Raw genomic sequence first — 16,530 nt, forward strand, 5'->3', positions numbered from 1 at the left:
CCAAATTGAATGGTACCTGGGCCTCGTGTCCGAAGAAACAAGGTCTTTGCTTGTAAACGCTTCTCTTGTTAGAGAGCTGGACCCCGGGATCCAGCACTTTGGTATTTTAAGCCATAAATTTTACTGGTGGGGTGCTATTACAAGTCCAGGATTGTGGGTTCCCTGAGGGTCCCCGGGTCCTGAAGGTTTGTTAACGGAACCCACCGTGAAGGGTGAAGATTGAGTCTGTTGGTTTTACCACAGAAAACCCTGTGGTGGGAAAGGTAAGTGGAGTTTTTCTAAGTAATTTTAAAATTTTCTTATGAAATGTCTCCTTAAAAAAAGTAAATGTTGTCATGCCTAAGTGTCACCTATATGGAGCACATACCTTCTCGTGCTTTCCTCAGAGATCACGCTGTGTCACAGAAGCAGCGGGCTTTTTTCCTCCGGCTAGGAGGCAGACCTCTGGTACGTTTGGGGGGTTTTGCTACCACCAGACACCCCCCACCTGGGCTAAACTCTCCCCCTCTTAACGAGGCTGAGCATTAAGGGAGAGTTAAAAAAAAACTATCGGCGATGCCGTTTTCTTTCACAGCCCCTACACGGCGGAGGCTTTCAGGTCTCCTCCACACCATCTCTCCCTCACACTAAAGCCAATCCCGTCGAATCGGAGGCCCATGCTCGCACAGGCAAACTCTTTTTTGAAAGAGAAAGGGGGGGGTGCGATGGAGGGGGTGGGGCTTAGTGCGGCATTGGCGTCCTCCAATGCGGGAGTGTTTTAAAAAAAGAAAAAACTCCATTTGTGCTGGCTGCAAAATTGTCGAAAGGAACACAAGAGCAAAGAGGAGCATGAAAGAGGTTGGTGACACAGGCATTTTCTATTTAACACATTTACTATTTGCATCAGGCTGAGCACTAATAGCAGCAGCAGTGGCTGGACTATTGCTCAAGCAGTGGATGCGATTTCTTCTGGTAGTACCTCTGCTTTGTGCATCGGGCTAGGGTCAGAAACACCCCCCAAAAAGATCTAAAATGGTCTCCCTCAAGCTCTGGAAAGCCTACTCATCTATACAAATGGCATCCTCCCCTGAGAAGGGGTGGCTTGTCAGAGTGAGCATCGGGGCCATGAAATGTTTGCAAATGTTTCCAACACTGCAGCCCCTGTCTGTATTACTGAAGAGTTTTTTTCCTCAGCCAGGATAGGATTGAAAAAAAAAAAAAAAAGTTAGCGGCTTTAATTGCATCCCAGTGAGGGATTAAATGCGACAGGTTCTCTTCCATTGCCCAGGACCCTCAAACTGAGGAACTAGGGGCAGGAGAAGATGAATTCCCTCAGGGGAATGTGGTGAGGCTGATGACTCCTCTTCTGAGGTGTCAAATGTGGGAGAATCAGCTGAATGGTCCGCTCCACATTTATGTACCCTTAACTGAGTGTTTGGGTTCGCTAAAGCCTCCTCAAGCTGTGTATGCCTTTTCCTGTCCATTCACTGCCGGAAAAGTTTTTTTGTATCTGAGTGGACCACCCAGATAAGAATTTTATTCCCTCCTAAAAAGTTTTCACACTTTATCCTATGGTGGAGAAAATTCATTAAGTAGGGTATACCAGCAATTAACACTGCTTTATCCTCTGTGAATAAGAGTTTGACTTGTCCGGCAGACAGTGCTCAAATGCTTAGGGATCCAACGGATAAAAAGCTTGAATTCCTATTAAAAAAAAAAAATACTTTTTTCTCTGGTAGAGTGTCTCAGCCTGCACTCACAGTAATTAGTTAATCATTAAGAGACCCATTTAAACAGGTGTTTAAGGTTATCCTGCTCAGCAGGCCCAGGATCTGGTAGCTTTATGTTTGCAATAGTTGCTATGAGAGATTCTATCCTTCAGGCCTTGCACCCTTCGCTAAGCGCCATGCAAGAAGCTCCTGGCTAGTCTTCCTTTTTGCGATGAAACAGCTATTTGGGGATGTTTTGGATAATACATCCAAAGAAATTCTAGTGGAAAAAGTACCCCTTTTGCCATTTAAGAAAAGGAGTAAATGTATTTTCTTTTTAAAGCTCCTTCTCCTGTGCCAGAGGCATCAGCCTCCAGGCAGTCACGACAGCTTCCGCCCTCAGGTTCAAAAGGTAATCCTCAGAGTTCACTCCAGGGACAAAAGAGGTCTCAGGGAGGAAACCTACAAGATACTGAAGCCTCCTTATGAGGAGGAGCCCCCGCTCGCTTGAATAGGTGAAATTCTTCTGCAATTCTCAAGTATCTGGCAGGAAGAGTGTTGAGACGAATGGGGGACTTCTTCAATAGCTCCAAGGTACAAACTGGAGTAATAAGAGTTCCTGTTTTCTAAGATCAAACGTTCCTAAGGATCCAGAGTAAAAGAAGTCTTTCTCTCAAGCATTGGACCATCTTTTGGCAAAAAATTATCATGGTGGTCCCCATGTAAGAGCAGAGCTTGGGGTTTGGTTCAAACCTCTTTTTCAAGGTACCAAATCTGAATGGATATTCTGGATCTCAGAAATCTAAATTCAATTCCTGAATATAACCACTCTTTTTTCGCATGGAGTCAATCCAATCAGTTATCTCCATCCTACAAGGAAGAGAACTTCTGGTGTCAATCGACATCAAAGATGCATACTTCCATATGCCTATTTCCTTGCTCACTATTAATATCTACTTTTCAAGATGGAAATTCTTCATGTTCAATGTGTAGCTCTGCTTTTCAGTCTAGCTACTGCACCTTGAGTGTTTACAAAGGTTCTGGCCCCTCTTTTAGCCAGATTAAGGGCCCAAGGTATAATGATTATGGTTTACCTAGACGATCTGTTCTTGATAGACCAGTCAGTAGCCCGCTTAGACCAAAGTATGGTCACCACATTCAACTACCTGGAATATCTAGGTAGGATTCTCAACCTAGAAGAAACCATGAAGAAGGCTAAATACTTGGGTCTGATCATAGATATGCCCAAAAAAGGGGATTCTTGTCCCAGGCAAAGATCAGTGCCATAAAGGAACTGATTCAGGTTGTCTAAGCAAGATGAATTCTTCTATTCAGCTTTGCATGAGGTTACTGGGAAAGATGGTGGCTTCATTCGAGGCTGTTCCTTATGCTCAGTTTCATTCGATACTGCTGCAAAACAGTATCCTATCGGCTTGAAACAAAGGGTTCAAGCTCTAGATCCCAATGTACCTGACTCCAAAGCCTACGGCCACATCACCCTGGAAGCGCCCGATCTCGGCGGATCTTGGAGGCTAAGCAGTCAGGCCTGGTTAGTGCCTGGATGTGAGACTGCCTGGAAATACCAGGTGCTGTAGGCTGGGTGTGCCGGAGCCTCAGTTTATGGCTGATAACCAAAAATCTGCAAAGGGGAAAATCCTTCCTTCAGTGACCTGGGAAATGTTAACAACATATGCCAACCTTTTTTGGGTTGGGGAGCAGTACTGGAAGAGGCAACTGTCCAAGAGAAGTGGCCCAGATCAGAAAGGGCCTTGCCCATTAACATTCTAGAAATTCAGGCAGAGCACTTGGTCCCGAGGACCTGAACGTTCAGTTTACGGAATTGTCCTGCCAGGATTCAATCCGACAATGTCACAGAAATGGCCTATATTAATCACCAAGGGGGCGCAAGAAGTTGTGCGGCCCAGAGAAAGGTGAATCATATGTTATCTTGGGCAGAAAACAATGTACTTTGCCTATTGGCAGTCTTCATTCTAGGAATAAAAAATTGGCAGGTGAACTACTTGAGTCGCCAGCAGTTGTTCCCGGGAGAATGGTTCCTCCACCCTGATATCTTCCTATCAATATGTCAAAGATGGGGCATCCCAGACGTAGATCTGTTTGCGTCCAGGTTCAACAAAGAAATCAACAACTGTATCCAGGGTGTCAAGAACAAAGGATCCGCTAGCATGTGGAACAGATGCCTTGCTATTCCCGTGGAATCGGTTCTCACTGATTTATGCATTCCCTCCTATTCTGCCTGCATCCATGGCAGTAGGGGACCCATGGACCCTACCGCCACGGCCAGACCTTCTCTCGCAAGGTCCGGTATTCCATCCTACTTTACAAACGCTAAATTTAATGGTTTGGCTATTTGAGACCCACACTCTGAAGAAGCGTGGGCTATCAGGTTCAGTGGTTTCAATATGCGGCAAATTCGAAAGCCACCGGTACACTGTTAAAGTCTATGGGACACTAACATGAAAGTGCAAATTTTAAAGGCTTAGATTCAAGTTATTGTCAAAAAAAAGTGTTTGGGAACCCGGGTCCTGCCCTAGGGGACATGTATCAATGCAAACTTTTTTTAAAAAAAAGAACGTTTTTACGAAAGCAGTGATTTTAATAATGCTTAAAGTGAAACAATAAAAATGAAATATTCATTTAAATATTGTGCCTGGGGGGGTGTCTGTAGTATGCCTGTAAAGTGGCTGCTACAGTCCCTGCAGCAAAATGACATTTCTAAAGGAAAAATGGTCATTTAAAACTGATCGCGGCTGTAATGAATTGTCAGGTCTCAGCAATATAGATAAAAGTCATTGAAAAAAAAGAGCATGGGTTCCCCCCAGTCCATTACCAGGCCCTTTGGGTCTGGTATGAATATTAAGGGGAACCCTGAACCAAAATTTTTAAAAAAATTGCGTGGGGGTCTATGTAAAATCTATGTAAAATCCATACCAGGCCTTTCAGGTCTGGTATGGAAATTAAGGGGAACCCTGCACCAAATTAAAAAAAAATGACATAGGGCCCCCCCCCCACAATCCATACCAGACTCTTCAGGTCTGGCTTGGATTTTAAGGGGAACCCTGTGCCAAAATAAAAAAAAATGTCGTAGGGGTCCTCCATAAATCCATACCAGACCCTTATCCAAGCATGCAACCTGGCAGGCCGCTGGAAAAAAAGGGGGGGACGAGAGAGCGCCCCCCCTCCTGAACCGTACCAGGCCACATGCCCTCAACATGTTGATGGGGACAAGGGCCTCATCCCCACAACCCTTGCCCGGTGGTTGTGGGGGTATGCAGGCGGGGGGCTTATCGGAATCTGGAAGCCCCCTTTAACAAGGGGACCCCCAGATCCCGGCCTCCCCCCCCGTGTGAATTTGTAATGGGGTATATGCTATGTACCCCTACTATTTCATAAAAAAAAGTGTCAAAATGGTAAAAAAGAAAAGAGACAGCTTGGGACAAGTCCTTTATTAACAAAAAAATAAAATAAAAATGTCCCACGATGTAAGTTCACGCCGCCCGACAAACCAAAAAAGAAAAAAAAAAGCCGCAACCGATCCGCCTCCATGGGAGGCTCCCACCGAGTGATGCGTTTTCTCTTTGACAGTTCTTGTATAACTGAGGGCGGGGAAACCTGGTGACATAACTGGGTGACCCCGCCCCCCTCTGGCACCACGGGGGCTTCCCCATAGCTTCCCCGTGGCGTCAGAGGGGGGCGGGGTCACCCGGTTACATTCATTGTCTCTGGAAGTGATGTATGAAGTCTGGCAGCGGGGTGAATTGGTGGATTGTTTGTTACTAGCGGCAACTACATCACTACACTTGGTTTGTTGCTTTATTAAATAAAGTAAAAATCTGTGCAAATTCATGTAATCATAGAATATTTTGTGCTCAATATAGTGTTCTCTGCAAGTCCACTGCTTCCACTTTGCATCGACTTCAACACGCTTATTTTTCTGAAAAAATTCCACAAATCAATAAAAATCACTACTAAGGGGGCGCCCTCACCATCACGTGTGTAAGAGGTGGAAGAAGGCGTGGCTACACTACAGCTGCCACAGTTTGGAGCACCGAGAACTTTACACCTTATCAACTTTTCATTGATTGGTGGACTTTTTTTTTTAAGCAAAATAAGTTTGTTGAAGTAGTTGCAAAGTGGAAGCAGTGGACTTGCAGAGAACATGAACTTGTGCAGATTTTTAGTTTATTGAATATAGCAACAAATATTATAAGATTAAAGAAGTAGGTGCAAAGTGGCAGCAGTGGATCTGCAGGGAACAGCATCTTGAGCACAAAGCACTTTATGGATCAGTTTACTTATATTACTAATAAACACCATAAGATCAATGAAGTAGGTGTAAAGGGGAAGCAGTAGATCTGCAGAGAATATTATTTGAGCCCCTAGCACTTTATATATGAATGTCTCCACATATTTTAGTGTATTTGTGATGATTTATGTGCACACACAATAGGACAGCGCTGTGACACATAATGCTCTTCTAGTTGATAAAGGGAATACTTACCTTTGTTACAGCAGCAGTCCGGTATAAGTTATTTTTGTAGGTATTTGAGTTGTTACACATAGCGCGGGTTTTATTCTATTTATATTGGTGACATAATTGCCCAAATCTGGGGATCAGGAGCCATTTCCACCCTTTACTCTCGGCTGGGGTTCTTTGTATCCATATAACAGATGTTCTACATGACTAAATCTGCCATCAATTTTACTGCAAAATCAAAGGTGCCAAAATGTCTCCCCCCAGCAGTAATATATTTCTATCCCCCTTGGTGGGAGTGGAGATGACCCCATCTATAAGGATATACAGTACATACACACAGCACAAGGCCGTGTTCACACTACCAGACGTTTCTCAGGGCTGCAGTTCCTCTGAGCTCCACAAGGTGGTGATCTCACTTCTACCCAGACAGAAAGTCTCTATAGAATACAGACAGGAAGTCTCTATGGAATATAGGAAGTGATGTCAGATGCAGACAGGAAGTGATGTCAGATACAGAGAGGATAAAGGACATTCCATTTAGAAGGCGGTAGAGAGGAGACGTTGCTGGATCTGGCGGCAGAGGAGGTAATATGTAGATTAACCCCTTCAGGGGGATCAGTTGATGATTAATATTTCTTGCTTCCAAAGCTGGTCATACATGGTTCAGTTTTATCGTTCAGCCAGCGGGATGAGAGGAAAAAACTGAACCAATTCCCCCATCCACACATTGGAGTATGGTTGCCACCTCATCCCTTTAAACCTGAACACATATGAATTACACAGGTTCTGTGGCTGATTAAGGTGGTAATTAAACTCCCGTGGTGCCTTATCTGCATTTAATTAGCCTCAGAACCTGTGTAATTCATATGTGTTCGGGTTTAAAGGGATGAGGTGGCAACTCTACATTGGAGGGGGATGGGGGAATCCTCCCCGCTGCACTATTGTATTCTGACAATGGGGGGCGCTCCTCCGCTCTCAGAATACACAGATCAGTGATGAAGCTATTGGCTGCAGCCGCTGATCGAGTGACTTTTATCCGGCAGTGACCACACATGGATGGAAATGTGACCGATCCCTGCTGAACCAGCTGAATTTCCATGTCTCTATGGTCACCATAAGTCAGGGCTCAACAAATCCCAGGTCACCATGGTGACTAGAAAAGTCGTCCTGGCCCCTGGGCTCTTGTCAGCCCATTCTCACTGTTGGTCTGAATAATGTTTCTTCCTGAAACCCGGACACATTATTCAGACAGGAATGTGGCTCGGAGTGGAGCCAGGCGGGAGGGTGAGGGGAGGAGGAGATGCCGATCTTTCTCCTTTCCGCAGCCGCATTACTGTCACCATGGGCTCCTGCTTCCACCCACAGCTGCCTGTGTCCCTGCAGAGCCCTCCGGCAGAACAGAGAGGAAGGAGCGGGACCGAATCTCCAACATGGAGCCACCTCAGCACTGCCACAAAGATCCCCACAAGGTGCTGAGAAAACAGGTCTACAGAGTCCTTACAGGAGTAACCAGGACAAGCCTGCAAAGCAGCCAGCTAAGAAACCAGCCAGGGAGGGACATGCTGCTTTATGTACACAAGATGTCCTCTCCATCCACTCTGCTCTCACACACTGCTGGGGGAGATGTACAGGACATGCAGGAGGACACAGGGGAGGGGGAATTGGATTACTGTCCTGCGTTCTGCACCCTTCTCCTGCACCCCATGTCCTGCGTTCTGCACACTTGTCCTGCATCCTGAAGGTCCTGAGGTGACCTGCACCCTATTCTGGTACCCTGTACCCCATGTGCTCCATTCTGCACCCTCCCTTCACCTGCACTCCATGTCCTGCATTCTGCATTCTGCATCCTTCTCCTGTAACCCATATCCTGCAGTGATCTGCACCCTTCTCCGGTACCCTGCACCCCATGTCCTGCATTCTGCACCACATGCCCTTCACCCTTCTTCTGCACCTTGCTCCCCATGTCCTGCATTCTGCACCCTTCTCCTGCATCCCATGGCCTGCGGTGACCTACACCCTTCTCTGACTCTGTACCCCATGTCCTGCACCACATGTCCTGCACCTTGCACCCATGTTCTACGTTTGGCACCCTGCTCCCCATGTCCTGCATTCTGCACCACTCTCCTGCACCCCTGCGGTGACCTGAAACCCTTCTGCGGTACCCTGTACCCCATGTTCTACATTTTGAACCCTGCACCACATGTCCTACACCTTTCTCCTGCACATTGCAATCTATGTCCTGCATTCTGCACACTTTACCATTTCCCTGAACCCCATGCCCTGCGCTGTGCACCCTCCACCTGCATCCCATGTCCTGCGGTGACCTACACCCTTCTCTGTTACCTTGTACCCCATGCCCTGCATTCTGCACCACTTATCCTGCACCTTGCACCCCATGTTCTTTTTTGGGCACCCTGCACCCCATGTCTGGCATTCTGCACCCTTCTCCTGCATCCCATGTCCTGCAGTGACCTACCCCCTTCCCTGGCACCCTGCACCACATGTCCTGCACCCTTCTCCTATACCTTGCACCCCATGTTCTACCTAATACCACCCCATGCCCTGCGTTCTGCACCCTTCTCCTGCATCCCATGTCCTGTAGTGATCTTTACCCTTCTCGGGTACCCTGTACCCCATGTCCTGCGTTTGCACCACATGTCCTGCACCTTGCACCCCATGTTCTACATTCTGCACCTTGCTCCCCATGTCCTGCATTCTGCAAACTGCACCCTTCCCCTGCACCCCATGTCCTGCACTTTTCTCCTGCACTTTGCACCCCATGTCCTGCATTCTGCACACTGTACCATTTCCCTGCACCCCATGCCCTGCGTTGTGCACCCTTCTCCTGCATCCCATGTCCTGCGGTGACCTACACCCTTCTCTGTTACCCTTTACCCCATGTCCTGCATTCTACACCACTTGTGCTGCACCTTGCACCCCATGTCCTGCACACTGCATCCCATGTCCTGCGGTTACCTGCAACCTTCTCCAGTACCCTCTACCTCATGTTCTATGTTCAGCACCCTGCACCCCATGTCCTGCATTCTGCACACTGTACCCTTCTCCTGCACCCCATGTTCTACTTAATACCACCCCATGCCCTGTGTTCTGCACCCTCCTCCTGCATCCCATGTCCTGTAGTGACCTTTACCCTTCTCGGGTACCCTATACCCCATGTCCTGCATTCTGCACCACATGTCCCGCACCTTGCACCCCGTGTTCTACGTTCTGCACCTTGCTCCCCATGTCCTGCATTCAGAAAACTGCACCCTTCCCCTGCACCCCATGTCCTGCACACTGCATCCCATGTCCTGCGGTTACCTGCAACCTTCTCCAGTACCCTCTACCCCATGTTCTACGTTCTGCACCCTGATCCCCATGTCCTGCATTCTGCACACTGCACCGTTCCCCTGCACCCCATGTCCTGCACACTGCACCCTTTTCCTGCATTCCATGTCCTGCAGTTACCTGCAACCTTCTCCAGTACCCTCTACGCCATGTCCTATGTTCTGCACCCTGCACCTCATGTCCTGCATTTTGCACAATGTGCCCTTCCCTTGCACTCCATGTCCTGTATTCTGCACCCTTTTCCTGTGCCACATGTTCTGCACCCCAGACCACATGTTCTGCACCCTTCCCCTGCACCCTGTCCTGCATTCTGCACACTGTACCCTTCCCCTACACCCTATGTCCTGTGTCCTGCACCCTTCTCCTGCATCCCAAGTCCTGCGGTGTTCTACACTCTTCTCTGGTACCCTGTACCACATGTCCTGCATTCTGAATGGAATGGAGAAGGGTTTGGCGGCCGGTACCTTGAAGGTTCAGGTGGCCGCTTTGTCAGTATTTTTAGAGAGACTGTTCTTTCAGGATGCTTTAATCATTAGGTTCTTTAGGGTGCTGGCCAAAGCCAGGCCAGTGCTGTTTAAATTCTTTCCCAAATAGGATTTGTCGGTGGTTTTACAGGGTCTGACTAAAAGGCCCTTTGAACCACTGGAAGATGTTTTGATTAAAGATTAGTCTTTTAAAACTAGCTCTATTAGTGGCAGTTACTTGGGCTAGAAGGGTCAGTGAGCTTCAGACCTTATTGATTATTGCACCTTTTTTTGACTTTTTTCAGGACCGGGTAGTTCTGAGGACAGACCCAGGTTTTTTGACAAAGGTCTCTTTCGTTTTCCATAGATCCCAGGAGATAATTCTGCCAACTTTCTGTCCATCACAGTCCTGTCCTAAGGAAAGGGTGTTTCAAAGTTTGGATGTGAGAAGATGCTTGTTACATTATCCTGAGGTTACAAAGGGGTTTAGAAAATCAAACTCTCTGTTTATACTGTTCTTGGGGCCGCGTAAAGGTTGCGGAGCTTCTAAAAACACAGTAGGAAGATGGCTTTGGATGGCCATCAAAGAAGATTATAGGGCCTCGGAATTAGAACCTCCTGCAGGGGTGGCGGTCCATTCAACCCGTGTTGTGGCAGCATGCTGGGCAGAACGAACTGGTGCTTCGCCTGGACAAATCTGCAAACCAGCCACATGGACGAGTTTCTCCACTTAAACCCGTCACTATAGGATGGACTTGCTCTCAGCCGCAGAGCAATCTTTCAGCAGGAAAGTCCTGCAGGCGGTGATCCCATCCTAGAGTAAGTACTTGCTTATCATCTTCAGGTGCTGTCCTGAAAGACGATTTGGGAAAACCTTAGTTAGGCTTACCGGTAACGGTATTTCGAGGAGTGTTTCAGGACAGCAACTATTACCCTTCCTTGATTGTGATTTTTACTGTGGCATTATTGCTATGTTTTGTTTATATTTTCGAGCATGGCTGGAGGTACTTCATAACAACTGAGGCAATGGTGGAAGTGTCCGGACTTTAAAGTGGTGACTGCAGTGATTCCTGGGGAATTAGGTGGAGCTGCGCTTTCTCCAGCTGCTCTCCTGAAAGGCTCTTAGAAATACTGTTATCGGTAAGTCTAACTAAGGTTTTTTTTCTGATGCTCTTAGGATGTGGGTGGATTCTTGGCATCCTCACTAGCAAAGTGGGACTGTTGGTCCTGCGTTGTATGTAATGACTTCAGAATGCCTGCAACAAGATTTTAACCTGCAGAATGTGGGGGTCCTGTTTGAATAAGTTATACCTCAGCCTGAAATGGAGCTTTAATAACTTATCGGAGAGGTGAGGAGGATTCTGAGAATATCGTTTGATTTTACGATTTGTGTTCAGATCTAGAGTTTTCCTCCTGTGAAGTCTGGAGATCATATGACCATCACATTGCCTCCACCTCCCTCCCTGATAGAATAGAGAAATACAAAAAAGATTCTAGAAGTCACAAGAGAGATCATGGAGGAGAGGTGAGCGGTGCTGGGAATTCTGGGACATTATCCAGTAACAGACAAGGGATGTGTCTGGATGGTGACTGTATCATTGTGTGTGTCAGGTTCCTATAAGGTGTCAGGGTGTCACTGTCTATTTCTCCATGGAGGAGTGGGAGTATTTAGAAGGACACAAGGATCTCTACAAGGACGTCATGATGGACAATCAGCCGCCCCTCACATCACCGGGTAAGAGGAGACTTTATTGTAAAGGAGAGAGCAGTACGGAGGGTCCACCTAGATCCCCCATCATCTGATAAACACATAGAAACAATGTATTCAGTCAGTGTGTGTGTTTCCTACAGATGGATCCAGTAATGGGAACCCACCAGAGAGATGTCCCCGTCCTCTGTTTTCCCGGGATTCCACACAGGAAGGTCACATCATCCCTCACCATCATCAGGTAGATGATTGACAATTATTGGTATTTATGATTTATACATATAAGAAAGATAGGGGGCGCTAGATACCATAATATTCAAGTGCTCCAAAAAAAAAAAAATATATATATATCTCCTGCATTACCAAAAAAATGGAAATGTAAGAAAGCTAGGGGGCGCTAGATACCATACTATTCAAGTGCTCTAAATACATATATCTCCTGTGTTACCAAAAAAAAATGAAAATCATAATATTGACAAATAATAGTTAGATTACACATTGAAGTGCCCACATTAGTGAAAACATATATAGTGATTGATTGTCCACATAAAAAAAGTGATTGAAGTGATATCTCTCAATATTATCCCAATCTTGTTGCTGTAAACAAAAGGTTTTCCATCACCAAAGAAACAAAAAAAGGAAAACACCTCGAAGTAGTAGATATCTGCTTACCAGATACCAATGACTCCTTTAGTTAAAAAGAGAGTCACTAGCGCTTGTGCAGGGTTGTGCCTGCTCACATGGATGGCTGGGCTGTGGTTGGTATTATAGGCATGGATCATTCCCGTCAGGCTCATTCAAGATAGGATAAGGATACATAGGAAACAAAAACAGTCTCCATAGCGTAAAACCATTTATTAAAAAAGTAAACAAATTAAAAAGCCAAATGGCCGCTTACATTGGTTGGTGCCTACCCGGCACTGGGGCTGCTTGCATGTCAGGGTGACTTCGCAGTCAAAAAAAGCCTTTCATGTCTCCTCCACGCTGGCATGCGTTCCAGCTTACACAGGGGGGCAGCCAAAGGATCCGGATGTGGTCACATGTCCTATCATCCAACAACATCCGGATCCTTTGGCTGCCCCCCTGTGTAAGCTGGAACGCATGCCAGCTTCTCCCCTCTACCCACTGCTTTATATACACATAATATGTATTCTCTTTTGTTACACCCATTTTCTACCAGCTTGACATTTTATATCTGATGATTTGATTGGAGCACAGACTTTTACATGTTGATAATAATGTGATAACATTCTCAAACTTTGGAACCTTAAACAGAAAGTGATAATGAGGGAGGAGTCAATAACCCAATGATGGTGGTCTTCAGGATCAGTCCAGTCTTCATCTTGGTTGTTCTCCCCCCATCCTCACTCTCTGACCTCTGGTGTGGCTCAGCCCCGCTGTTATTCATGACTAACTCATGGACTAAATAAGGAAGTGCAGGACTTCTTGTGTTGGGAAGATGGCAATGAGTGATAGAAGGGGTGAGGACACTTGTCCTATAATCCCCTCATCACTGTCACTCCTATAAAAGACAGTTCTCGTTGTTTCCTCACTCTCTGACTAAGGTCCATGAATAAAGAAATGAACTGATAGGAGATCAGAGGACCCATTTACTAGTTACCTTGAGGGGGGAATTGTAAGATCCTCAGAGACAAAGCTGCCTGATGTGGGCGGAGTCCTGGTTTAGGGGAACCAATCTGCTCATGTCTAGTAATAATCTTTTTATTCCTATTTTAGTAGATGGACGGGAGATGAGGAAAACCTCAGAGGATTGTCTCACTTTGTCTCCAGACTGTAAAGTAGAAGATGAGGACATCACACAGTATAGTCCAGGAGAAAACCCGGCTACCTCAAATGTCCATCCGGCACCACACAGTGTAGATGGACCATCGTATTCCTCTTATCCTGAGGAACCTCAGACTGTGAGGGACGGTGCCGTCCTTCCAACAGATCAGAGGTTTTCTTGTACTGAGTGTGGAAAGGGTTTCCAATCTAAATCCCATCTTAATATGCATAAAGGATCTCACACAGGTGAGAAGTTATATTCCTGTCCTGAGTGCGGGAAATGTTTTATACAAAAATCAGTACTTGTCATACATCAGAGATCTCACACGGGTGAAAAGCCTTATTCCTGTCCTTAGTGCGGGAAATGTTTTTCACAGTAGGCCACTCTTTACACACATCAGAGATATCACAAGGGGGAGAAGCCGTATTCCTGTCCTGAGTGCGGGAAATGTTTTTCAGTGAAATCTAATCTTTACACACATCAGTGATCTCACACGGGTGAGAAGCCATATTCCTGTCCTGAGTGCGGGAAATGTTTTTCACTGCAGTCCACTCTTAAAATACATCAGAGATTGCATACAGGAGAGAAGCCATTTTCCTGCCCTGAGTGCGGGAAATGTTTTTTAGATAAGTCCAATCTTTACAAACATCAGAGATCTCACACGGGGGAGAAGCCATATTCCTGTCCTGAGTGCGGGAAATGTTTTTCACTGAAGTCCAATCTTTACAAACATCAGAGATCTCACACAGAGAAGAAGCCACTTTCCTGTCCTGAGTGAGGGAATTGTTCCTCACTGAAGTCCTGTCTTTCTGTATATCAGAGATCCCACACAACCCTCGAGGTGTATTAGTGCCTTGAGTGCGGGAAATTTCTTCTATATGAATGTTGCTGGACATCACAGCTCTCATGTGGGGAAGAAGCGCACCCTGATATACACCTCAGATATACTCCATGGCTGATCTTCATCATGTAAGAAACAGTTCATAAGGAGATCAGAGATCACCAAAGACATGGATGAAGTGTTGTACTGTGTTGGCCATTGATAGCAGTAGAAAAATAAAAATGGAGTCATTACCTTTCATTGGCTGAGTACATTTTGTGGTGTAAGATTTTACAAACACTTAGATGTCTATTTTTTAAAATAAATTAGTTGAACAAATGTGACCAACATTTACCCAGCTGTGACGAGGTTTGGCCATATTTTATTTCATACACTGATTTTCTTGGTTCCATATAGTGGCCATAATGCAGTATTGTGCAATTTTTTTGCTAAGGTATTTTAGGAAAAATATACCATTGTGTTCACTGGATGGAGCTGGTGATCATAGGAAGTCACTGTGTTAAATTAGTGTCAGAATGTTTAATGCTGGATGAATGTTTGTCAACCAAATTTTCTATAAATAGACCCCTTAGTTTCCTTCAGCAGGTATAGTTTCATACCGATACTTGAGGTCATTCTCATGCACTTTGTAGTATAGTAGAAACTGATCTATTTACAAGCAGTGCCCACGAGTTCACTTAATGTATTGCAGAGGTTAACACAACTGTATCTTATTTTTAGAGTGTATTATACTCCACACAGACTGCACCAAATGGGTCTCAGACCCACCCCGACGTGCACTAGATGCAAAAGAGACCATGGAGATCTGATTCCTCTTCTGTGGCAGTGCCCGAAGCTTCATCCCTATTGGGGCAGAGTGGTGGGTACCATTAATAGGGTATTTCAGATCTCTATGCCTACTGATCCAAAACACTGTTTATTAAATGTGCTAGAAGTATTTGAATGGGAAGAAAGCATCAGAATAGCAGTCACAAGGACCCTTTTGGTAGCACGTAAGATGATAATGTTACACTGGATATCAGAGGACCCTCCCACAGTTAAGGAATGGATCGCTGCAGTTGGGAACATGATCAGAATGGAGAAAATGGTATATCAGCACAGGGGGTGCACCCGAAAGTTTGAGAAACTCTGGGGACTGTGGCTGGATGTACCGGGACTAGTCCCGGTGGATCTGGTGATGGAGAGATTATTGGGTATTAATGCTGATAAATGCATTTGAACATACTATTGATCAGAATGATGGGCCACACTTAGGATTGTGGTATTGCCAAAATGTAATGAGAATTCATAAAATATGCAATGTAACTGAGTACTGTTGAAGCCTGGCTATGTTTGTTTATGTTGAACAAAATAAACTTTTCTTTGTATAAAAAAAAAAAAGAAACCGATATATTTATTGATAAGTTAATTAATTGGTTGCCACCCACCCACAGTACATTTACTGCAGTAGGGCTGCATGGACAGGCTGTATCAAGTACATGTACGTCATCTAGCTAAGAGGCACGCAGCGCGCCACTCCCCAGACCTCTGTGTTCACCATAACAGCTGTGATTCCTATAGTGATGCTTTGATTGGCCTACAGATATCACATGGTATCTGGCCAATCACAGCCCCCTATGCCATGTGATAGCTGTGGGCTAATCACGACTGGCATGAATGTAATTCATTGATGACAGTTCAAAACATTGCTGTTAAAGTGTAAGAAAAAAAATCCCTGCTCACCACCCTCAGAGTAGTACACTGTCACTATGGTGAAACTGAATTAATCTGATGAATTGAAGTAAAAAAAATGTTAAACAAAGAAAAAAATGTAATTTAAAAAAAATATATTTTTTTCTTTTTGACATATTGACACCAGTCAGTTTCCCTGATCACCTTCACACCAGTCATATGATGGCCCTGTACTGTACTGGTGGCACCCTGATCACCCCACACCAGTCATATGATGACATACTGTACTGGTGACACCCTGATCACCCCACACCAGTCATATGATGACGCTGTACTGTACTGGTAAAACCCTGATCACCCCACACCAGTCATATGATGACGCTGTACTGTACTGGTGACACCCTGATCACCCCACACCAGTCATATGATGACGCTGTACTGTACTGGTGACACCCTGATCACCCCACACCAGTCATATGATGACGCTGTACTGTACTGGTGACACCCTGATCACCCCACACCAGTC

The 16,530-nt window shown here is 45.6% G+C and overlaps 1 pseudogene; it reads left to right on the plus strand.

The window, feature by feature from the left end:
- Positions 1-15,774, plus strand: part of LOC141121994 (uncharacterized) — a 38,520-nt pseudogene extending 22,746 nt beyond the window's left edge.
- The last annotated feature ends 756 nt before the right edge of the window (positions 15,775-16,530 follow it).

The sequence above is a fragment of the Aquarana catesbeiana genome, unplaced genomic scaffold, assembly GCF_042186555.1.
Source record: "Aquarana catesbeiana isolate 2022-GZ unplaced genomic scaffold, ASM4218655v1 unanchor236, whole genome shotgun sequence".
In the NCBI taxonomy this organism is placed as follows: domain Eukaryota; kingdom Metazoa; phylum Chordata; class Amphibia; order Anura; family Ranidae; genus Aquarana; species Aquarana catesbeiana.